At 37.1% G+C, this 26,339-nt stretch overlaps 1 pseudogene; it reads left to right on the top strand.

Annotated features, from left to right (window-relative positions):
* The window catches only part of LOC149259098 (iron-sulfur cluster assembly SufBD family protein ABCI8, chloroplastic-like), a 32,651-nt pseudogene extending 25,483 nt beyond the window's left edge, over positions 1–7,168 (top strand).
* The last annotated feature ends 19,171 nt before the right edge of the window (positions 7,169–26,339 follow it).

Here is a 26,339-nt window from a genome sequence, read left to right on the forward strand (position 1 = left end):
AAGCTAGTTTTCAAAAAAATGAGAGAGGTTTTTCTTATGAACATTCTTATCTACAAAGACCTCCTCCATTTTTGTAACAGCTATCAGGGATCAAAAGATATAATCTCTTTCTCAACACCTATTTTTCAGATAAAAACAGTGCAAAAAATGATAAATTTATAGGTCAGTCTTTCATTAAGGTGAAGACCAAATTTTGAGGAAAAACACTTTTAAAGGTCAAGTTGTTATGCTTTTTTATGTTGACACCAATCCTTGAAGAATGTTAAATATCTTCAAACTGTAAATTTTTGAAAACTGTGTTAAAGGGAGCATACACAGCAGTTTCGTAGTGCGCTATGAAACTGCTGAAGGTGAATTTTGGGCATTTTATGGATGTATTTGGGAGGTAAAGGCTGCTGGTTTTCAAATTTTAGTGTTACTGATGGAAATATTAAGATCACAGATGAAGACTCAAATTGAAAAGTAGAATAAAGAATGGTCAAAGAAGTGTTTTACAGTGGTATAAAAGCTGCACTACAAGAACAGGCTATTTTCATAGCTCAAAACAGAGTTTTGACAACAAGGTTAGATTTCATCATTAGTGTTGGGTAGAGGGAGAAAGGTAAAACATACTTAAAGCAGTCCCATATCAAAGCATGACAAAGAGTATCAGATCAGTCATTTGACAAGTGGAGATATTCAGTTAAAGGAAGACTTTGAAGACACTAGTCTACATGTATCAGGTCATCAAACTGATATCTCCTTAATGATAGGAAAAATAACTTCACAAAGACAGTCAAAATATTAATGTTTGGTTGATGGCTAGGATGGTTAAAAGATAGGATTCCTTTCGAGGAAGATTTGGATCAGTTTGGTTTAAATGTAATAATTAGGTGTTTGAGTCATAGTAGGACTCTAACTCTTAATTCGAATAGGTGTCAGTCCTAGTTTTATGAATCTAGTTAGTAGTTAGATTTGGTGTCAGATGTAAAGTCTAATGGTCTAGCCACTTGGAAGACTTGTTGTAAAGGCTAGATGCCTATAAGTATGTAAAATTCGATGTACAGAGGGGTTGGTAATTTCATTAGAAAAAGAAAGTTGTGTTATTGTAAGAAACTATGGTTTTTCAAACTTAATACAGAGATCAGTTTGACTACTCAAGATTCACAAGGAGTTTATGTGTTTGATGTTCTTATGGCCTTTTTCAATTACTTATTTGTAGTGGTATGAGCTTATGATACTTAGAATTCATTGGGAAATGCTTTAACTTCCTTCACATGCTTGTAAACGGTGTTGATTCACTGTGTTACTGTTTTACTTATAAACCTAAACTCTAAGAGCCTTGACTTCCATGTTTTGTTGATCATGTTTTTTTGTTGAAGACTATCTTGACTCCATAGCCCAATAGATGTTTGTTAATCTTTGATTCAACCAATAAACCAGTTATACATTTGTCCATTTTTGTTCCTAGAGTTAGCCATCTAATCATTAATAAAAAATCTTAAACCTATTGAGAGAGACCTCTCAGGTTGAGGAGCCTAAGCCTCAACCAAAAGATTGGTTTGAAAGAGTTACTCAGATTCTACTTGATCAGCAGCCTATCAGGGTCAGATTTTGTGATAACACTAGGAAAAGAAGACTCCAAACAGGTTGATAAATTTGTGCTAGGATTTTTCTCCTTAATGATGAAGCCAGAGATAGTACTATACATTCCAGCATTCTGGGTAGATACTATCAATACCCAATTTATGACTTTGCCTCTCACTGGGTCCTTCAAATTTCCTTCAGTTATTACTTATTTATTTATGTACCAGAATGTTGAACATTTTTCAGATTTGGGACTAAATGTTGTTGATATCAATAAAAAGAAGTAGTCAGTGGTATTCTAGACAGACTTGATAAGGGGTGATCCAGGAGATAGTGGTTTATTTGAGTTTACTTCTTTATTCCTTCCAGTGGCTTATAAAATCTTGAATGGAACCCTACCCCCAACTTTTCTTCCTAAAGCTCAAGAATTTCTTCAATTGAGTAAGGATGTGAGATGTGGAGATTGGTTCATCTTTGAAGAGCATGCAGAGATTAGGCTTTATGGAGCCTCTGTCAAGCCTTACAGGTTACCAAAATTTGTGCCAATGAGGTTTTTTGCCCTTGAATTTATCAGGCAGAGCTTGAATGTAGATCAAGTTCATTTTGTTCCTATGAAGAAAGGTTATTTCTTTAAGTTACCTAAAGCAGTGGGACCCTTCATTGTGAATACCAGACAGGCTGCCCAAGAGGTTGAGAGATTGTTGAATGACATGTGTCTTTTACAGGTGGTTGAGTGGGCTTATGACCCTCATCAAATTATTTCAAAGAGAAGGCTGGAGAATGGATATTTAGCCTTTGTACATGAAAGTAGACCTGAAACAGAGAAATTAGCAAATGGAGGTTTACAAAACACTCAGGGGACAGATATTGAAACCCTTGGCATTACAGAAAAAGGTGTTAAGAGGGCTAGAGAAGAAATTATTGATCTGGATGAGGAAGAGTTTGAAGCAACAAAAAGGACCAAGCTTCATGATGCAATGTCTTCAACACAACTTGGTTTAGTGATTCAGTTAGGAGAAACATAAGGTGCCCCAGCTTCCCCATCTTCCAGAGAACCTGTTCATGATGAGGTTCCTTTAATTCAAAGTATGTTTTCTCAGATAGTTGAGAGAAATCAGAAGGTAAAGTTAAATATGGAGGCTCAAGCTGAGTCTCAAGTTGCTCTTGAAAAAACTAGATTGCTATCTGCTATGGATTCGGAGAGGAGCCAGCTTAAAATTTATTTTTCTCATCCTACTGAAATATCAGTGGGGTCCACTAGTAATTTCAAGAATATGAATTTAACTGTTGACACTCACAAGCTTCCAATTCTTGACAAGATCAATTTGCACATGCAAACTGGGCAATTGATCGTAAATGATCTACATAAAACAAATGCAGCAGTTGTTAAGGCAGAAAAAATGCTAAATAAGGTAATTCAGCAGCTAAAATTGGAGAAAGCCAACTCCAGAGCTTTGAATACATAGGTGGATGAGCTGAAGAAAATTATCATAAAAATACGTGTCAATCCTAATGACCAACCTGCTTTTAAGAAATTATTGCAATTTGCTAAGTCATAGATTGGGGTTTTGAAAAAGAAGTTGAATCTACCTACAGGTGAGCATCCCATTGCTGCAGGGATAGATGAAGTGGAAAATGAAAAGGAAAAGCTCCTACAGGATGTGTTGCAGAAAATTGAAGAAGTTTCTTTACTTAAAGAATCTCTAGACAAGCTGCAACGATAGGTAGACACTCATGTTTGTAGAATAGTAATGCCAGCCAACACATATGATCCAATAGCACAAGTTTTACAGTTGGGAATAGAGCTTAAAATGGTTGAGTATGATGTAAAGAAAGCCCAAAGATAATGGGAAACAGCTTGCAAGTTGTTGAATTTGAGTGAAGAAGAAGCAAGAAGGGAGAAAGAAAATGCAAAGAAGTACAGGGAATATCTTCTAAGGGTTGAAGATGAGATCAAAAGGCTAAAGGAGAAAATGAAGGGAAATATTTCCTTAATTCAAGCTAGGGAAATCCTATGGGATGAAGTCATTGAGGTTATCAAGGGCATTGAGGAATTTCTTGTTATTATATCTAAAGAGAAAACACTAGCCGAAGACATGGAAGAGGTGGTCATGAAAAATAAACAAAAATATTTAGATAGATCAAAGTTTGCAAAGAGGATGATAGATTTCATTAATTCTAAATCTATTGCAAAATTCAAGGAGCATGACATGCCAGACATAACATTATGTGCAATAGATTTCAATAAGATGATTGTCAGAAATATTTACAGGAATACAGTTGAGAAGAAGATAAATGAGATGAATGAAGCAGTTTCCAAGTTTAACATCCCGTTTGATAAAAGAGTTAGAGCTGGACTTCCTTCTTGCTGGGATCTACAAGGAAACTTGCTGCCATGGAAGACATATGAGACTTTTCTAGTTGAGGCAAAGAGCAAAGTTGATAACACTAGTATGAAAAGACAGTAGTATTAAAGGGAGCCACCATTGTAAACTACCTTAACAAAGATTTTAAGCTTCTCTGGATGGTGAAGACTCTGTTTACAGATAAGCCTACTTATAGTAGGATTACAACTTGCAGAATAGCACTTGACAAGTTAGAGGAAGCACCAAAGTCAAATGTACCATTATGGAGAAAGTGCAAAGAATGGATGATAGAGAAGACCAAGGATGCATCAGCAGGACCTTCTACTCAAGCCATAGATTCAAACAGTGAGCAGCAATCACCAATCATACTTTAAATTTTGTTACTTCTTGTTATCTTATTTCTTGAGAAAAATGAGGTGTCTTTTACCCTCTAATGTAATATTTTGTAATGACTTTTACTTTAGACAGTTAGAAGGTAGTTAAGCAGTTTGACAGTTTTGGTGGTTCCCAAATGTCCCATGATGTATAAAAAGAGGCAAAATTATAGAAAAAAGGTCCAAAATTATTGTATACCTGATAAATTGATGATTAATGAAAGAATTAGGAGTTTTCCACACAGTGTTGGGTATGATTTTGTAATTTCTCTGTTATGTGTCATTATGTTTCTTCCTTTCTTTAAATATGGTAATGAAGTTGTAGGTCTTTGTTTACTTATGTGAATAAAGTTAAAATTCCTTAAAAGAGCGCTCCCATGTTTAAAGCCCCTACCTCTATATTACCTCTAAGTTACAGATAATAGTTCATGTCAAACACAACATATTATCTTTAATTTATCAAGACATTCTTCACATAGCATTTATGTCCAGCATCAAATGGAATTTTGAGATTTTCATATCAGCTAAATATTAAGGATTAAAATTCAGGTCCATCGGGTCCTTCACATGAGGTTACATTATACAAATAAGTGACATACATAATAAAAATCAATGTCTTAAGCACAATTTCTCAACAGCCATGAAATTGGTTTCTTAAGGGACAACACATTGCACCATTTTATGACACCAATCATCTCCATGACACAGTAGTGGATCTATATTGCACCGAGGGAGGAATGATAAAGTATTCCACTTTAAAGAATTGGTATGTCAGGGACGAGGAATGAAAACATGAGATTTATAATTTTATTACGAAAAGAGGTTTGTGTGATGGAGACAAATTTAGGATTTCGTGGACCTGAGTAAAGACTGGTTCGACAATCACCTGGAAATACTCAAGAATTGTTTTGAAAGGAGATGATGCAATTGGAGAGTTCTATTATGTTTCCTTGAAAAATAACTATCAATATAGGGTGATAAATATGATCCATATAGGGAGGAATTGTAGGAGTGGGATTGTTTCTAAAATTATATCTATAGGCAAGTCAAGGAACTACTACAGAAGATTAGTGCAGGTGCAACCAAATTATCATAATGCAGGGAATTTTTCACAGTGTGATTCAATGCTCATCGGTGACCAGGCAGCTGCAAATACTTATCATTACATTCAGGTACAATTTGAGTTACATTCTAAAGTATCTAATTTCATTTATTGATAGTCCTTCTTGTGTCCTTGTCTCTCTTAATTTCATTGTGGTAGGATTGGAATGGGTTAAAAAATCAAGCATATCATTGAGTAAAATAGACACCCACATCTCACGACATTTCATTGTGAATACTCTCTATTTTTAATAGAATTAGAAGTGAGCAATATGATGCATGCACAACTAAATATCCTAGCATGCATGATGAATCAAGTCTTAGCATGGAAATCGAAACCAAGAATCATAAAATATCAATAAATTTGTGACTTAGAGTAAAAAACAACAATAAAAGATTATATGCCAACATTGTCTATTTAGTGCAAGGTACTACTAATATTTCATACTTTTCAAAGATGGTGGATGTCATGAAGATTCCCTCAAGCAAAGTTAATGACTTGAAGATAAGATGGTCAGTGCAACTATTTACTTTAAATAGGCTAAATTTAGGTAATTAAAACAAGTTTGAAAATCACTAGAAACACTACCCCCACATCATTTTCTTTCCAATTGTACAAGATAATATTGAATAAAATTATGACCACTTCCATTTAAATTGATCATACATAAAATATAAATCAAGGTTCATGCTTTTAAAAGCTATATCCATCATTAAATATAATATATGACAAGGATGGCTCATAATTTAAAAGGCTATATCCATCACCAACTATAAGATAAGAGTTAATGAGATGAGGAATTTTTTGTCTTGATATAACATGTAAACGTCATATTACTTATAACTCATGCAAATTGTATCTTATTGTGCATATGTTAATTGTATAACTTCAATATGGGTAATTTTTTACATTTAAATTGTCAAATATGTAGAAGTTACATTGCACTAGGTTAAATCTGCACAAAAATAAAATATCAGAAATATGGCAGGGGAATGAGTAAGCATTTTCGCATTGGTTTAAAATTTACCCTTGGTTGGTGAAGAACTAATTCAATGCTATATTTGGTGGAGTATTAAGTTATTAACCGAAGATAAAAAAAAATGTTAGTCTCTTAAATGGCTGGAAAAAAGATATTTAGAATATTATATGGAAGTTACATTTCACGTAACTATAATATTCGAACTCCATTTTTTTATTATATAGAAGTTACATTTACGTGTTTTAGATAGAAGTTACATTTTACATAGATATATCTACCCTGACATAACTATAATATTCCAAATCCATTTTTTTCACACATTTCAACATTTTAAAGATTTGTCTATTTTAGTGTGATTATGCAATTAAATAGTTGGTATTGCTTAAGACATCTCCTATTTGAAACATTTTGAATTCTTAAGTGGGATCTTGTGTAAGTTTTTGTTACTACCATATATCATGTTTTAGGTAGATGGTGTTTTATAATTCATCAAAAAGACTTTAGGAGCAACCTTGAATTGCATGCTTGTTTCCATTATACATCTAACATTTGCAACCTTTTCCACATGAAGAACCCAATAGCCCATGTTGAACATGAATCAAGTACCTTAAAAATTGGGGAATATCAGTTATTCTATTTCTAGAGGGGGATAAATCCAGAGAAGGCAACGACAGCTATCATAAATGGCTTTTGTCGGGTTGTATTTAATGAAAACTCACTACAACTTGCTACTAAAGTAAATTAATTGATGAATTTGAAGCTTGAAGGTAGTGTTAAATAAGTCTTTCAAGGTGTCTCTATAAAACTATCTATTTACATGATTCTAATGCCATGAGATGGTGTCTCAATAACACTATTGTCCAGTGATGGGTGCTAGATGTAGATAGCTTTCTCATATGCTACAGGTAAATCGTATCATTATATTTCTATGAAATCTCAGAATGTGTTCAAATTTTGTCTCAGATAAGGAAATATATATGTGCTATTGAATTTATCTATGTTGTAATAAGATCAAGAATAAATTTTTCATTGCAAATAATTGGGATCTACCATGTAAGTTTACTTTACTACATGAAATTCTTGATTCGTTAGATCCCAACTAGTTAGGGTTGAATTTATTTTTGTTGTAATGAGATTAAGAATAAAGTTGTCATTTTAATCATTGAAATCTACCATGTAAGATTTATTCACTATATGAAATTGTTTATTTGTTAGAGCCATGCATTGAGGGGACAAGGCAGGACAAGTCTTAGTGCAATGAAGAAGTTTAGTGGACAAGGGTTGATGGCTTGCAGACTAAAATTGCACTATGCGCTATGAAAGAGAGGCAGTTTTAAGGGAGAGTGAAGTTTTCTCCAACAATGGTCTAGGAGGGTTTTCACTATCCACTAAGAATGAGCCATCTGCTAGGGAGGAAGACAAAGGAATGTCTTGCACGCATGAGTGAGAGGTTTCAACACTCGGAGAAAAAAAGATTAGGAATTATGACTGCAACGTGCACAAAGATTGAGGGAAGACTCCTAGGCTAGCACAATTTGCTTCTATAGTGATTGATTGTTCGCTAGAAATGTTATGAAACCAGCTCACAAAAAGATAGAAAAGATAGATCAACACCTTAGAATTCAGTCCCTTCGAGGGGGTAGCCTCCTTTACATTACACAAATGAACAATTCTTGGATGATATAAATGACAAGACCTCCTTTCGATATATAGGAGTCTAAGGGGTCATAATATAATCAGAGCCGACATAAAAATAATAATGTAAGGGCACAATAATAACAATATGGGGACTACATGGGTAGCACAATACAATAAGGGGGTTGTACTAATAACAATAAGGGGTTACACTAATAGTATAGGTGCCTAACATGCCCCTCTCCTTCAAAAAGTGTTGTCCTCAACGCTTTAGTAGTTCTTGATGCTTCTGTATAAAATTCTTGTCCTCCCATGTAGAATCTTCAGCGGGTAAGTTCTTCCACTTGATGAGATACTCTGGAATTGATCGATTTCGTAGCTGTCGGGTTCTTGTTTCTGTGACTGCTCCAGGTTCCAATATGATTTTTCCTTCCTCTTCAAGTTCTGGCAATATTGCTTGAATTGGTATCTTTTGCAACTTTTGAATGAGTGGCCACACTTCTTCATCATTCTTCCATTCATCCCTTGCTTCGTTTATCCAATCTGGTTGGATAATAGAAATAACACAAAACAATGCTTCCACATCCTCATCCTTTCTTGAGAGTGCATATGCAACAAAATGTTGCTTCCCTTTTCTATAGATGATGTCAAAGTCATAACCCAACATATTTTTGACCCATTTTTTCTATTCTTCTAAAGATAAAACTTGTTCTAAAAGGTATTTAAGACTATCATAATCCATTTTTACCTTGAAATGTCTTCCCATTGGGTAAAGTCGCCATTTCTTAAGTGCATGTAGTATTGTCAACATTTCCTTCTCATAAATAGCTTGCTTTGGAGGTAGCCGAAAAAATACCTAATCACCTACATTAGAACTTTTTTCACTACGATGTTGATCTATCTGTTGTTTCATTTGATTCTGCACCAAAGTGGTGTTATCCTTTAAAAGTTGGAGAACTTATTGTTGATACTCGATGTGATCTTTCACTGCTTGAATATTTTTCTTCTTGCTATGTCCTTCTATATTGAGAGTTTGAGGAGTGATAATTTCTTCCAGTGCATTACAAGATATGTCAGATTCATTTCTTAATGCTCTATGTGATCTTTCACTTCTTGAACATTTTTCTTCTTGATATGTCCTTCTATCTTGATAGTTTGAGGAGTGGTAATTCCGGCCAATGCATTACAAGATATGGTTGAATTCATTTCTTCTTTCTTGACGTGGTCTTTCACTTCTTGAACCTTTTTCTTCTTGATATGTCCTTATATCTTAAGAGTTTGAGGAGTAGTAATTCTTTCCAATGCTTTAAAAGATATGGTCATATTCATTTCTTCTTTCTCTGGGGTTGGTTCCTGGTGTCTATCCTCTTCTTTTGACATTTCTTGATCCTTTTCTTCCTCCTCTCCACAATCAATTTAAAATGATTTCTTCTCAGCACACTTATGACCTTTAATGTATTTGTTATCACAATTGTAACAAAGCTCTTTTTCTCTTTTTTCTTCCAATTGTTATGGTGTAACCCTTGTAGGTTGTGGAAGGCTAGGAGAAACACCACTTCCATATTTATAGTTGTGACGGGTAGACTTCCTTGTTGCCATAATTTTTCTTTCCACTTTGTTACAAAACCCTTTTGCTCTTTTTTCTTCCAATTGTTATGGTGTTGCTCTAAAGAAAGTGTTTCTCTTTGTATCCTCAAAATGTGCTATCATTTCCTCTGTGAAAATTGAACATGTAACAAGTTGTTTACAAGAACAAAGCCCTTTATACCATAAAAATTTATCCAGTTCTAAATATGAAGATGCAATACGTACCTTTTGTAACAGTTGCACCCCATGTAGATCAAAATATTGCTCCATCTGTAGTATCCAATTTACCGGATCCTTGCCATCAAACTTCCTCATGTCGACTTTTCTTGATTTTAGGAGCTCAATCTTGAAACGATTGTAACTTTATAATTTCAGATCTTCCAGTTCTGAAATTACGACCTGCAGTAGCCCTCTACATCCTTTTTCCAATGCCACAAGTCTGATCGAAATTAGATTATGCAAGGAAGCGTTATGTCAAATCTCCCACGATGACCTAATTACAGACTGTTACAGTAGAGCGAACTTGTATGATGTTCCATTTGTGACTGTTTCAACCTTAGTATCTACAACTAATGTACAGAAAGCTACAGGAAGTCCTCTTTCTGAAACTTCTTATGAAATTTCAATCTGATGCTCAGAGAGGAAGTTATGACAATTTTCCCAAGGTGACCTGTTTGGAATGTAATTCGAGAGTCTGTAAAAACTCTAACTTCCTCAGATTATATCTCTGAAAATATAGCCAGACAAGATATGAAATTCAAATCCGAGGTTTAGCAAGATTTCTTCTCAAATGGGTTTTTTTTTTAGCTTCTGAAATGTCACAGAAAAAAATTATAGTGAAAATTCCATGATGACCTGTTTGGAGTAGCGAAACCCTAGAATCCAAATCTCTGATACTAAATATTATGAAACCAACTCACAAAAAGATAGAAAAGATAGATCAACACCTTAGAATTCAGCCTCTTCGAGGGGGCAAACTCCTTTACATTACACAAATGAACAATTCTTGGATGATACAAATGTCAAGACCTCCTTTCTATATATAGGAGTCTAAGGGGTCATAATATAATCAGAGCTGACATAACAATGATAATGTAAGGGCACAATAATAACTATAATGGGCTTCTATGGGGCACAATAATAACAATATGGGGACTACATGGGTACAACGATATAATAAGGGGGTTGTACTAATAACAATAATGGGTTACACTAATAGTATAGGTGCCTAACAAGAAATGATCCCTGCACTCAGGAAAGGGTCATTGGAAGAGGAAATTGAGCAGTTGGCTATGGAAAGTAGGAGAAGGCTAGGTCACTTTTCTTGGAAGGTGTTCATAGCATTGTGAGGGGGAGAAGGGCTTGTGGCATAGTTTAATTTTTTAGAGGGCCACTAGAAAGGCTCCATGCACTATACAAGGCAGAATTTCTCAAATCCTTGTGTAGTGAGTCCATCTATGCAACAAGCGTTAGTGACTATGATTTGAATATTCTCATTGTGCATTGATAGGAGCTTACCTTAAAGAGGACTCAGTTCAAAAGTCTGGGAAGGTGATATTTCATCATTGAGGCTCATGGATAAGTTGTTCTCATCACCTGAAGGAGAGTTCATGTATTCACAACTTGCATTGGGTAGGAGGACCAAGAAGAGCTCCAGAATGGCTACGTGTGGGACCAGTAGAATAAGAATGGGAAAATCATATTAGCAAGACTCAAACATGGATCACACACATGAAATTATCAATGCAAGCCAGGGGAATACATAGGAATCACATTGAAAAATCACACCTTGAGACGACAACAAGGTGACACTTATTTCTAAGTGTGACAATTGAAACACAACATTGCGAGACTTAGAATACAAGTTGTGAGACAAGGGTTGACTATGACCAAAAGGTGCGCTAATTTGTAGGAACATGTCTAGCACATATTCTTATGATATATAGGACCATCTAATGTAGAGGAGTGCACTAGAATTGAATATAGTGATGTGCAAAGGTGTGACACATACAAGAGTAAAAATGTTAAGAGTAACACTTGCGATAGTAAGAAAAAATGAAAATGACACTTGCAAAAGCTAGAGAAATTGAAAGCGACACATGCCAAAGTGAAGATAACATGAAAAAAACACTTGTTAAAGTGAAAGCAAGTAAAAGTGATAGTTTGGAATGTGAAAGAAAAGATGTGCAAAAGCAACAGTTTAGAAAAATCATTGAAATAGAAGTACAATTGCAACCAAAAGTGAGAGTGAGACTATCAACGGATAGTGTGCACTGATTGTCAATGAAGTTTGCGCAATGCATTATTCTCATGGGATGCATAGTCACTAGCAATAGTGATTGCGATAGCCTTACTTAAAAGAGCTATGCAATGCCTATCTAAGATTACATAAGAAAGGAGTGTGCTCATGCATTTATCAAGGACTAATCTTATATGAGCAAGTGACTTTGGCACTTAGAATCTGAGAAGAAGAATTGAGTGCTTAACAAAACACCAGTTGACCATGAAGTGATTATGAAATGACAGATATTAAGATCCTCAGTAAGCTCCAAAATTCAAGTGTAGGCAAAATTTTGGAGGGTATTGATCGCAGTGTCAACAGTATCTCATAATTATTTTTCAACTTTGTGATGCATGTCTTTAGATTTAGTATTCATAAATCTAAAATTTAGATTCAGTATTCATAAATCTAAAATTCAAGTTAACTGCTTACATCATATTTGGTTTATTAGTAGTGAGATACATGAGACTGCCAACTAATCTCTTAAATGATGTTGAATTTCATTTGTACCTTTATCTTATTTATTGATTTTAGTTCCCTATGCTAAGAAAAGATATCATCAATCCCAAATTAGTCATCTCAAACTCCTTTTCATAGCATATTTGAACCACTTCATAAACAAATCTCTTGTATAAATCATATCAATGATATAGAGGCAAACAACTAAAATTTGGTTGTGTTGATTTACCTTGGTGTAAAGTGTAAGTTCAATGTTGACTTTTTGAAACCATCTTTGATCATATACCAATATATCCTAATGTACCAAGCTCTTGGAGATTTTTTTTTAGCCCCTTTCTTAAACCTATACTCTTTTTTTCATTTCCGTTGATCTCATATCTTAGTGGTTGTTGCACATAAACTTATTGAATGTTTTTTAGAAATGTATATTTCACATCCATTTGGTACACCTTCCATTTGGTTTGGGTGGCCAATGCTAAAACTATTGGTACTATGTATAATTTGATAACAAGTGCAAATGTTTCTCAAAATTCAACTCTGCATTGTTGTGAAAACCCCTTTATAATTATTCTTTCCTTGTATCTATCCACTGCACCATTTAGAAATGTATTTCACTCCAACAAATTATTTGTGCTTGGGTAAGCCTACTAGATCTCATGTTTCATTTATCTCAATGGAATCTATTTCCTCATCCATTGCGTTAACTTCATGTTCAATTGTTGATGTGGATGGGTTTGATTGATGTGTTCCGTAGATATAGTGGCCTCTCTCGTCGCATGTTTACCCTGACTGGTTGGTTGCTTGGGTGGACCTGGGAAGAGGGGGCGTTACAGATTGGTACCAGAGCATGGTTGCACTCTGCTTGGGTGAATATGTTGGTCATGCATGCATGTCATTTGCATGTGTGTCTCTTACACTTGCATTCCATGTGCTTGTTGTATTACATCATGTTGATCATTATTGTAGTAAGGTTGTCATGAGGAAATTGATGTTGATTTTGTGGGATGCATCGTCAGGTGTATACAATTAGTTATATGATTATATGTAGCTTGATTACATCCTTGTATGTTAGGTTGCATTCTTGGTTGTTTGATTGCATGTATCAGTCTTGTAGGTTGGTTAAAATAATTGATTGCTTATGCTTGACTACATGCGTTCATACATATGTGTAGTTGATTAGGCATTGCTTATGCATGTTGATAGTTTCATGTGGAAATGTGTACAATGGAGTAATGGTTGTTTTCATGCATGAGGTCATAGCATGCATTGTTGATATGGCCTTGCATTGATGATTGGACCCTAACTAGAATGATGTTTGTGCATTGATGCACTTAATTGATATATGTCTATATGCTATTATGTTTATGTTATACATGTATCACGTTGATTTGATGATCTTGTAGACAAGGTATCCTCCCCAAATTATGCTAAGGTATGTTGGTTTATTGTGATTTGGTTTAGCTGACACAGTATGCCTTGTAGGAAAGAGATCAAATGGCTAACAAGGTGGTAGACTACATAGAATCTCCCTATGAATCAGATGGGAGCATGGTGTGGGGCACTATTTTGACTTGGAAGAAACATTAAGAATCCTGAATGAAGAATAAGGATTTTCAAAGCAGAAAATGAAAAAATCATACATCCACAAGAGAAACAAGCAAAGGTTAATGCTATACTTCTTTAGAGTTTGTCAAAATTGCAGTGACAAGGGCTACTTCAGATCATTCATGGACAGGAGGATAGAACTAATGGGGCATATGGAAGTAGGTATCCTGGTAGACACATGACGAATAGATCTAACACAGTGATAGATGGAAGGTTGTTGGACACTACGGATAGGAGAGGTGATAGACACAGGTACTATTCTAGTTCTGGTTCTGACAAGCATCATGATCGTCATCGTTATCATCCTTACAGGAGGAGTGATAGGGAATAATTTCCATATGAGTTTAAGAAGGCAAAGCCACCTACCTTTTATGGATATATGAATAAATCACAGGATGTAGAGACATGGTTGCTCAGTATGAAGAAATTCTTCCGATTGCATTATTATTTAGAAAACATGGAAGAAAAGATAGCCACCTTCAGTCTCAAAGTTAAAGCGGATATTTGATGGGAATACATGAAGAATGTCAAAGGGATAGATGAGGAAGGTTTGAATTAGCATGAATTTGAGAGACTCTTCAAGAAGAATTACTTGTTAGAGAGGTACTATGATGACATGGATAAGGATATTTATGGGTTGCCGATGGGTTCTATGACAGATGAGGAGTATACTAACATAATTTTGGAGTTGTTGAGATATGTGCCTTACCTCAAGGAGGAGAAGGCCAAGGTTTAGAGATTCATCAGTGGATTGGCAATAGCATATAGAGACCGGATTGAGTTCGATGAGCCTAGATCATTGGAGGAGGCCATCCGAAAGTTGAAGCATTGTTATGAGTAGTCAAAGAGTAAAGTTGATCCTAAGAATGACTTGAAAAGAAATAAGAAAGCTAAAGGAAAATGGCCACCAAAGAGAGGAAGACCTCAAGATGCAAGTGAGAAAGAAAACACAGTTCTTTACAAGAAGTTTAATAAAGCTGAGAAAGGACATGGAGAGCACTAGACTAGATGCAATGGTAGGGAACCATTGTAGTGTTGGATATGTGGTAAGGATCACCGTAAGAGGAATCATCTATAGTATCAAAGTGGTGGTAGACCCAAGATCTAAAATGATCAAGAGGCACATACAATTGGTGATGTTGGTCATAGCATTCCTCATATCTTTGCAACTTTGGACAACAGGGAAGTGAATCATTAGGCATCAATCATTGAGATGGACGGTAAGCTTTGTGATCAAATTGTTTATATTTTGATTGATCATGGAGCTAACTATAGTTATATTAATCTTGGCCTAGTGGATAAGTGTGGTTTTAGAAAATAAGTGCATGTAGAATCTTGGTTGGTACAGTTGGCTACAGGTACAAAGAAGTGAGTTCACCATTGGGTAAGAGCTTGTGCATTTGAGTTAAATGGTATGCCTACAACAACACACTTGAATGTACTGTCATTGGGATTGTATAGTATGCTTTTGGATATGGATTGGTTATACCTTCACAAAACCAAAGTGGATTGCTTCGACAAGGCCATTGAGTGTGTGGATGATAGTGGGGAAAAGAGGACTTTGCAAGGGAAGAAGAAGCCTACATAAGTGAGAATGGTTACTGCTATGTAGGCTAAGCGTAGTTGTAGAAGAGGTTGTGTAATGTTTGCACTACACATTTCTAGTGACAAGATTAAGGAGGTTGAGGATGCATATTTGTTAAGCAAGTGCCCAGTTTTGCAGTAGTTTTAGGATGTATTCCTTGAGGACATTACAGAGTTTCCATCTCACAGGGAGGTATAATTTTCTATTGAGTTGGTGCCTGAGGTAGCTGTGACATCAAAAGAACCTTATAGGATGAGCACATCTGAGTTGGTAGAGTTGAAGTTGTAGTTAAAGGAGATGCTTGACAAGGGATACATTAGATCAAGTGTATCACATTGGGGCGCACCAGTGTTGTTCGTGAAGAAGAAAGACGGTACTCTCATATTGTGCATTGATTATAGGTGGATGAAAAAGGTAACGATCAAGAACAGGTACCCATTGCCGAGGATTAATGATTTGTTCGACTAGTTGAAGGGACCGACAATGTTCTCTAAGATCGACTTGAGATAGGGATACCATCAGTTACGCATCAAGGAAGAGTATATCTTCAAGACTACGTTCAAGACCAGTTATGGGCATTATGAGTTTGTTGTTGTTCCATTCGGTTTGACTAATGCTCCAACTACATTTATGTGTTTGATGAATAGTGTTTTGGATCCTTATCTGGATAAGTTTGTTATTGCGTTCATTGATGACATATTGGTCTATTCTAAGAATGAGGAAGAACATGCCGAGCATTTAGCTGCAGTGTTGAGATTGCTAAGAGAGCATCAATTTAGCAAGTGCAGATTCTTTCATATTGAGGCACATTACTTGGGGCATGTTGTCTCCAAGGAATACATAGAAATAGATCCAGAAAAGATAAGGGCTATCATGGAGTGGACAACTCCTAAGAATGTGGATGAGGTGAGATCATTTACGGGATTGGCAGGTTACTATGAGAGGTTCATTAGGAAATTCTCACACATTTCATATCCTATCACATCATTGTAGCAAAAAGGTAAGAATTTTGAATGGATAGACGAATGTGAGGCTAGTTTTGAGCATCTTAAGCAATTGTTGACACATGCACCAGTGCTAAAGATTGTGTATTTGGACAAGGAGTTTGTAGTGTGTAAAAATTCTTGCAAGAGAGGACTTGGTGGAGTTCACATGCAAGAAGGACAGGTAGTGTGCTATGAGTTGTGGAAATTGAATGAGCACGAGTAGAACTATTTGATGCATGATCTTGAGCTAACAACAATCATACATGCATTGAAGATGTGGAGACACTATCTTTTGGGTAGGAGGTTTACATTGATGAGTGATCACAGTGGGCTGAGATATTTGTTTGTCCAACCAAATCTAAATTCTAGGCAAGATAGATGGTTGGCTACCCTTAAGTGAGTTCAAATTATTGAGATCAGATACCTCAAAGGGAAGGAGAACCTGGTTTCATATGCTCTTAGTAGGAAGATACAAGTAAATCATATAGCAGTTATGAGCTCTTATGGGACATAGTTATAGGATAGGATCTTACAAATAGGACAACGGGGTGAAAAGTACATGGAGATCATGTATAGTTTATAGTAGAGCATAGGTATAGGTGCATGTACAGGTACATGTGATTAGGATGCAGATTATTGTCTCACGGTAGATGGTTTGGTGAGATTCAGGGACATGATCTATGTACCAAATTGCAGTGAGCTTAATAAGCTTATCCCGAGGGAGTTTCATGTCAAGCCATACTCGGGTCATCTAGGATATCAGAAGACGTTGACGATGGTGAAGAAATTCTACTCTTTTCCAAATCTGAAGAAGGAAGTGGCAAAGTTTGTGGCTAGATGTTTAAATTGTTAGTAGGTAAAGGCAGAATGTAAGCATCCAAGTGGTTTACTACAACCTATAACGATTCCGAAATGGAAATGTGAGGTCATTTCCATGGATTTCATTACAAGTCTTCCAAGGATAGTGAGGCAGCATGATTCTATTATGGTCATGGTTGACAGGTTGAGCAAGGTAGCTCACTTCATTCTAGTAAATATTACATATTCAGCCAGAGAGGTAGCACATGTGTTAATCAGAGAGATAGTGAGACTACATGGCGTTCCAAAGAAGATTGTGTCGGATAGGGTTGAAAATTTCACTTCCAAGTTTTGGAAGGAGCTATTTGCAGGCTTGGGTACAAAGTTGGCCTTTGGGACAACTAATCATCCTTAGACAGATGGATAGATAGAGAGGGTCAACATGATCTTGGAGGATATGTTGAGGATGTACATGATGCACCAGCAAAGGAAATGGGAGGATTATCTTCCATTGGTTGAGTTCGCATATAAAAATGGTTATCAAGCTCATTGAGGATGAGTCCTTTCGAGGCATTGTATGGAAGAAGTTATAACATTCCCATCAACTAGAGTGATCCAGTGAACAGGGTACTTATTGGACCAGATATGTTAGAAGACATGGAGATGAAAATGCAAGTTATAAAGAAGAATTTAAAGGCAGCACAGGATAGACAGAAGAGTTATGCGTATTAACATAGGGTATTCAAGGAGTTTCAAGTTGGGGACTGTGTGTATTTGTGCATCAAGCCCAAGAAAATCTCTTTGAGGATTAGATCATGTGCCAAGTTGGCACCACGGTATTACCGACCTTTTAAGATCCTTGCAAGGATTGGACTAGTGGCATATCGACTTGCACTGCCTCCAACAGTGAAATTCCATGATGTTTTCCATATTTCATTGCTTAATAAGTATATAAAGGATGTTGATCATGTTATTGATTGGTCTGTATTGTAGGTGGAGTGAGAACGAAAGTTCCAACCAGAGCCTCAATGCATATTGCAGGGGAAGCATCACATGCTCAGGAAAAAAGCCATAGAGCAAGTTAAAGTGCAGTGGAAGCACTTTGGGCTTGAAGAAGCTACATGTGAGATGGCGGATCAGATGCTGGCCCTGTATCCTTCATTTTTTTCCAGTTGAGGCATAGCAATTTTGGTTTGATCTTGGTATATGTTTGGCATATGTTTTGCTGATGTTTTGGTATATTTATGTATAGGTATATGGATGTAAATACTGTCATGAGCTAAGTTATAAAGATCCAATAAGCGGTATGGGTATCATGTTATTATGGTTGTTATCTTGTCATTTTGTCATGATGTTTTTCATTTGAGCAGGTCTTTCATTGTAAATATTGCAATGAGCTAAGTTATAAAGCTCCATGTGTTGGGTTGTGTTATATTCTTTCCATGACTAGCCCACCTAGTTAACTAGGGGTTAGAGGGTGGGAGATCACAGGGGGTTTGAGGGGTACCCGTAACCCCACTTTATGTGGTCTGGGGCAGTGCCCCAAAAAATTTTGGTTTTGGACCCTATGTTAGGTTGGGCGGACCCACCTATGGTTTTGTGCATGATTTTCGCACATGTTTTTTGGACGCGATGGTTTTTCTCCATGGTATTGGATGCTTTAGCATGTATAAATATGTATTATAACATTTAAAGGAATATAATGAAAAATCAAGTTAGTAGTGCCGGTTTTGGGATCCAGGGGAAAATCTCTGTGTATATGTGTTTTATGTGTTATGCTCTCGCATTGTTTATTTTCTGTGTTTTAGAATTTGTATGCAGGTAATTTCTGTATGGGGTTAAAAACTACATTTGGTATCAGAGCAGTTTTGGCTTCAAGGGGACGCCTTTGTTGCTGAGGGGTTTCGCTCGGGCCTGTGGTAGACCCTGTTTAGTGGGAGATCTGCGAGATCGATTCTGTTTGTGAAAGAAGATGGCGAGCAGAGGAAAGATAGAGATCGAGAAATTTAATGGTCGGAGTTTTTAGTTGTGGAAACTCAAGATGGAGGATCTGTTGGTGGATAAAGATTAGTGGATCGTGGTAGATCCGGGTACTAAACCAACGGGAGTGTCCAATGAAGAATGGAAGAAGTTGGATCGGAAGGCAAAGAGCACAATACGATTGTGTGTCTCAGATTCAGTATTGCTAAATGTATCAGGGGAAGCTACGGCGAAGGCTTTGTGGGAAAAGTTAGGGACTTTGTACCAATCTAAGTCTCTGGTGAATAAACTGTTCCTGTGGAAAAAGTTGTATAACCTGAGGATGAAAGATGGAGACTTGGTAACAAAGCATATGAACATATTTAATACTTTGGTAAGTCAGTTAGCATCTATTGATATTAAAATTTCAGATGAAGATAAGTGCATCAGTTTGTTGTGTTCTCTACCAGATTCGTGGGATAGTCTAGTTATTGCAATAGGTAGCAATGTGACTGCCTTGCAGTTTGATGAAATAGTCTCATCCTTGCTGATGGAGGAGATGAGATGGAAAAATATGGAGAGCCATAATGGTGATGCATTGTCTGTATGAGGACGGTCCCAGAACAGAAACAAAAATAAGTCATCGAGTGGGAGATCTAAATCTAGAGGGAGATCTAAATCTCCAGGAAAACGTGTAAATGTGGTGTGCTAGAAATGCGGAAAGGAAGGGCACTACAAAAGGGACTGTAAATCTCAAGCTCCTGATAAAGGAAAGGGATCTGATGATGCTCCTTCTGTAGAGGCGAAAACCACCTCAGATGAAGGTGGGGATGTGTACTTGGCTTCTTCAAGTACACTTGTAGATCATGAGGCATGGTTGATTGACTCAAGTGCATCCTTTCACTTCACTCCCCATAGAGAGTGGTTCTGCGAGTATGAGAAATATGATGGTGGTGATGTCTTCTTAGGGGATGATAGGAAGGCTAGAATCATTGGTCGCAGAAAAGTAAAGTTGAAGTTGCAAGGTGGAAGGGTTAGAACACTTCTGGGTGTTCTGCATATTCCCGCATTGGCCAGAAATCTATTTTTTGTAAGCAAGTTGGATGATGTAGGTGTAAAAATAGTGTTCGAGAAGGATACCTGCAAAATGGTTCGGGAAGCACCGGCCTTGATGTGGGGAGTTTGAATTGGAACTCTGTACAAGCTACAAGGTAGCACTGTTATTGATGGGTGCAACAGTTCTATGGTTCCTGAAAGTGGAGTAGAAAATCTAGTGGTCTCTAGATAGAAGACCATGTTGTGGCATCAAAGGCTTGGACATATTGGAGAGAAGGGCCTTCGAATACTTCATGGTAAAGGCATGGTAGAAGGCATGAGTAATAGCTCTTTGGATTTTGATTTCTGTGAAAATTGTGTATATGGGAAGCAGAATCAGGTGAGTTTCCCCTCTCGTAGTAAGAGGGCGAAACAGATATTAGAATTTGTGCACAGTGATGTGTTTGGACCTATGAAGGTTCCATTACTGGGTAAGTCTATGTACTATGTATCATTTATAGATGACTTCTCAAGGAATACATGGACATATTTCCTTAAGAAGAAATCTGAAGCCTTTGATAGGTTTAAAGAATTTAAGGCTCTCGTGGAAAATTAGACAGAGAAGAAGATAAAGGTGCTGAGGATAGATAATGGTGGAGAGTTTTGTAGCAAGGAATTTGAAGAATTCTGTAAGAAGTGTGGTATAGCACGAAAAAATACTACTCCATATACACCTCAGCAAAATGGAGTTGCAGAAAGAATGAATAAGACATTGATAGAAAGGGCAAGAAGCATGCTCGGTGGTGCCAGGTTAGGACAGGATTTCTGGGCAGAAGCGGTGGATACTACATGTTACTTGGTCAACAGTTCACCTTCATCAACGTTGGAGGATAAGAATCCACAAGAGGTATGGACTGGTAAGAAAACCTCTCTTTCACATCTGAGTGTATTTGGATGTGATGCATATGTACATGTTCCAAAGGAGAAACGAACCAAGTTGGATAGTAAATCTAAAAAATGCATCTTTATTGGGTATAAGGATGGTTTAAAAGGTTATAAGCTTTGGAACCCAGTCACACGGAAGGTTGTGTACAACCGAGATGTGGTGTTCAGAGAGGTAAAAGATGTTATTAAACATGAAGTCCAACCAAAGGAACCTGAGAAGATAGAGTTTGAGCTTAAGGGTGTGAGAAGATCAGTTCGAGAAAGAAAGTAGCTAAAAAGGTATAGTCCATCTGCTTTTTGTTCAAATTTTGCTTTATCTATTACTGATGATGATCCTAGAACTGTGTAGGAAGCAATAGATTTAGAGGATGGCAAACTCTGGAAAGAGGCCATGGGTTGATGAAATGGAATCTTTGCACAAAAATGAGGCTTGGGATCTGGTGGATTTTTCGGCTGGAAGGAAACCCATTGGCAGGAAACAGGTGTTCAAGAAGAAGACAAATGCAAAAGAAAGGTGGAGAAATAAAAAACTCAGTTGGTAGCAAAAGCTTATTCCCAGGTGTCGGGAATTGATTTTGGTGATATTTTTTCTCTTGTTGCCACAGTAACTTCTTTTAGATTACTTTTATTTGTTGTTGCTGCTTTTGATTTTGAGGTAGAATCGATGGATGTGAAGACAACATTTCTTCACGGGGATCTGGAAGAGGAAATATACATGAAGCAACCTGAAGGCTTTGCGGTGAAGGGTAAGAAAGAACTAGTATGCAAGTTAAATAAGTCTTTGTATGGGTTAAAACAGTCACCAAGGATGTGGTATCAAAAATTTGATACATTTATACAGGGACTTGGCTTCACCAGAAGCAAAGCAGATCACTGTGTGTATTTTAAATTAATTGGTGACCATGTTATTTATCTGGTCTTCTATGTGCATGATATGTTGCTGGTTGGAGATGAAAAAGAAATTATCCAGGATTTGAAGACCCAATTGTCCTCCAAATTTGACATGAAAGATCATGGTGCTGCAAACTGTATTTTGGGCATGGAAATTAAAAGAGATCGGGCAAAGAGAAAGCTTTGGTTAAACCAAAGGAAGTATGTTGAGACAACACTGTAGAGGTTTAATATGTAGGATAGTAAACCGGTGAAGGTTCCTATTCCTGTAGGTGTGAGGTTATCTGTTGAACAATGTCTCAAGACACAAGAAGAGGAAGAGGACATGTCCCGTGTTCCATATGCAAGTGCATTCGGTAGCTTGATGTATGCAATGGTCTGTACTAAACTAGACATTTCACATGCAGTGGGAGTATTGAGCAGGTTTATGTCAAAACTAGGGAAGGAGCACTGGACAACAGTGAAGTGGGTTTTCAGGTATTTGCGTGGCACTAGTGATTATGGTTTGTGCTACCAAGGAAGACCAGGTTTGGACAGAGTGTTGGATATTCATGACTTTGTTGATGCAGACTGGGCTGGAGATCTGGATCAGAGAAGATCTACAAGTGGGTATGTGCTTAACCTATTTGGAGGTGCAATCAGTTAGATGAGTATGAAACAATCTGTAGTGGCACTATCAACTACAGAGGCAGAATACATGGTAGCCACTCATGCAAGCAAGGAAGTAGTTTGGTTGTAGAGATTGTGTTCAAGTATGGGGTTAGTACAAGAAGCTATAAGGATAGACTGTGACAGCCAAAACGCAATTTTCTTGGCAAAGAACCCTACATATCATTCAAAGACAAAGCACATTGATGTTCAGTATCACTTTGGGAGGGATATGATAGAAGACAAAAAGGTGTTGTTAGTAAAGTTGGACACTTTGAAGAATATTGCAGATGCATTGACAAAATCTATGAGCTCTGAGAAGTTCTCTTGGTGTAGAGAAATAATGGGCGTTGCAGGGTTGGATAAATGACTAAGCTCTCTTGTGGCCCCTTGTGGAAAGAAAACAACAAGTGGGAGAATGTTGGGTTGTCTTATATTCTTTCCACGATTAGCCCACGTAATTAACCGGGGGTTAGAGGGGGGGAGGTCATAGGGGGTTTGAGGGGTACTCGTAACCCCACTTTATGGGGTCCGAGGCAGCGCCCCGAAAAATTTTGGTTTTGGACCCTATGTTAGGTTGGGCGAACCCACCTATGGTTTTGTGCATGATATTCGCACATGTTTTTTGGACGCGATGGTTTTTCGGTCCATGGTATTAGATGCTTTGACATGTATAAATATGTATTATAACATTGAAAGGAATATAATGAAAATCAAGCAGGTAGTCCCGGTTTTGGGATCCAGGGGAAAATCTCTGTGTATATGTGTTTTATGTGTTATGCTCTTGCATGGTTTATTTTCTGTGTTTTAGAATTCGTATGTAGGTAATTTCTGTACGGGGTTAAAACCTACACCATGGGCAGTATATTTTCTTTTCAGTTGTTTTGCTGAGGTCATGGTGTGGTTTAACACCGAGGATGGTGTTCCCTAAGAGGGAGGGTTCTGTAATAGCCCTGGTGAAAAGTTCATGTAATAAAAGTTAATAAAGGAAAAATAAGCCCACGACTAAGGGACACTTATTCCAAGTTGAATGTTGGGCAAAGATATCATAGTGGGCATCATTGGATGTGTGGTTTGGCTAAGGAAAATTGGAAAAGGCCAAGGAAAAAAGGCATTTTTGACACATTTATTTATGAAAATAAGGGAAATTAGGAGAACAGTAAGGTGAAATGCCATAGGTTGCATGTGAGGAGGAAATTGAAGGAAAATAATGGAAAATGAAGAAAATAGAGGCCTCACTCATAAAAAGGCTTCTAAGGATCAATTAGTAACCTTTTGACAGTTTGTGTTTGGAGCTCTCTCATTATTCTCTCTCTCTTTCTCACTCTTGGTCACTAAGAGTTTTCTTGGAGCACTCTAGCTCTAGAGAAAGGAATGAAAAGCAAGCAAAGGGTAAGGAAGGAAAGCAAGGATTAGGGAAGGAAAGAAGGATCAAGCAGCTTCAATAGGAATACTTGCAGGTAACCTCTTGCATGTGTTATTTCCTAGCTAGTTTGGACATGCATAGATATTCATGTTGGTGTGTGGTTCTCTTGTTGTCGGTGGCATGGTTTTGTCAGGTTATGACAGTGGCTTTCATCTTAGCCTTGCCTTTTTCTAGATGCCATGGTGTTTGGATATTTATTTTTGTTTTTGAGCTTTGGTTTTCTAGATGGATTTTGGAATCTAGGGTAGAGGTGATCTCAAGTTTCATTCCCAAAGGCCTAGGAATCTCTTGATTGGTTTTGGCGAGATACACGGTAAATCCTAAGGGAGGAGTCTTGGTTTAGGGCCTAGTGATCTGAGTTTAGATTATTGTAAATCTTGAGATATTGGTCTCGGTTTAGGACCTAGTGATCTGAGATTGGATTGCGGTAAAGCCTGAGAGACAAGGAGACGGAAAATTTCTTAAGAATAGTGATGGATTACTGATGGAATTCCAAGTTCGGTTCGATTGTGACCGAAGCACCGGGTTTGGTGTGATCACAATTTGGTGAGGGTGGAGGTGGTTTAACCTCTAGATTCCCTTTATTGTTATGGGATTAGTTGTTCTATGAGATCCCACATTCATGCTTGGAATATGGCACGGGGTTGACTAGCTGAAGGAAAGATTTGGTGCAACCATGTTTATGGTTGGGTGGTATATGGAATCGGGTGGTACGCAGAAATCCCAAACCTGGTCGAATTATCTTAAGATTAATAAAAGCTAATTTCTCTTACTTTTGCACTTGTTTATATGTGGATTTAGTGGTTGTCATATCTCTAATATTTATATGGTTTTATGTTGGTTGTAAGCATGGTTATATGACTAGTTCATGTCATGGATATTTCATGTATTTACTTGTAATTGTTAAAATGATGGATGCAAGACCTAATTGAGGTTATAACAGTTCAATGGAGAAGGTGGTGATCCTTCTAGTTATGTTTCACAAGTGATTTCAATCATTCATCTTCTCTCTTGTATTCTATACTTGTAGGTTGCATTGATGCCAAGTGTTTGAAAAAATGTTAGTCCCGGTTGGGGATGCTTAGGGCTAATCCTAAGGTTGATTTTGATTTATTAGTATTGTCATCATGTCTTTGATGGATTTTGGAGGTTGTAAGAAGTTCTCGGTAGAGGCCGGGACTCTGGGCTAGAAAATTGGCTCAAATATCGGGGACACTAGCACATTTCTGCTAAGAAGAGTCCATGGATGCTGGCACATAAGCCTGTGAGAGTGACTCTAGGTTTCTGGATGTTGTCATGCCTATAGCATGAGAGTGACTAGGGGTTAAAAGGCTTAAAACATCAATGGGACATAGGGGTAGGATGTCTGAGTGGCTGACATGTCTCCTGAGGGTGTTGTTGCTGATGTGGATGGGTTTGATTAATGTGTTCCGTCGATTCCATTTCCTTAAGGTCACCAAGGAGGTTGAATCCCTTATAGTGGCCTCTCTCATTGCATGTTTACCCCGACTAGCCAGTTGATTGGGTAGACCTAGGAGGAGGGAGTATTACGCTCAACTCCCCCCCACCTCCCCCTAGTCGAGAGGTATGCAGGGAGTTCGGGGAAACACCTTGAGAAAAAAAAAGTGTAGTTTTTTGCATTTGTTTTTGGCAATTTTTGGCCCACAATTTTGCTAAAAGTTCCTTTTGTGGCGCATGGTGGTTTTTCCCATGGTTTTGTAGTTTCAGTTATGGAATTACGATTCAATTGGTAGGTCGTATACCATGGGATGTTTATTGTATTGGAATACTGTATAGAAAGTATAATGAGAAAAAAACAAAAAAACAAAAACAAAAACAAAACCTACAATATGATATCCAACCAAAAACTCTAAAGTGTGCTACATAAGAACTCTTAATCGACCATGCTATTTGTGGCACTTTATTTTTTACACTTATTATGTGACCTATTAAAAATGTATACATAACAAGCTACTACTTCTCCTCAAAATTCATGCGAGAAGCTTTTCCTTTTCACATGCCCCTTGTCATGTTCATGATAGTTTTGCTTTTCCTCTCGACTATACCATTCTATTGTGGTGTATATCTAGTTGTGAATTTTTTTTTGATGTC

Source organism: Pinus tabuliformis, chromosome 6 (assembly GCF_031772625.1).
Source record: "Pinus tabuliformis cultivar Carrire ecotype Pingquan chromosome 6, CPIR1, whole genome shotgun sequence".
NCBI lineage: Eukaryota > Viridiplantae > Streptophyta > Pinopsida > Pinales > Pinaceae > Pinus > Pinus tabuliformis.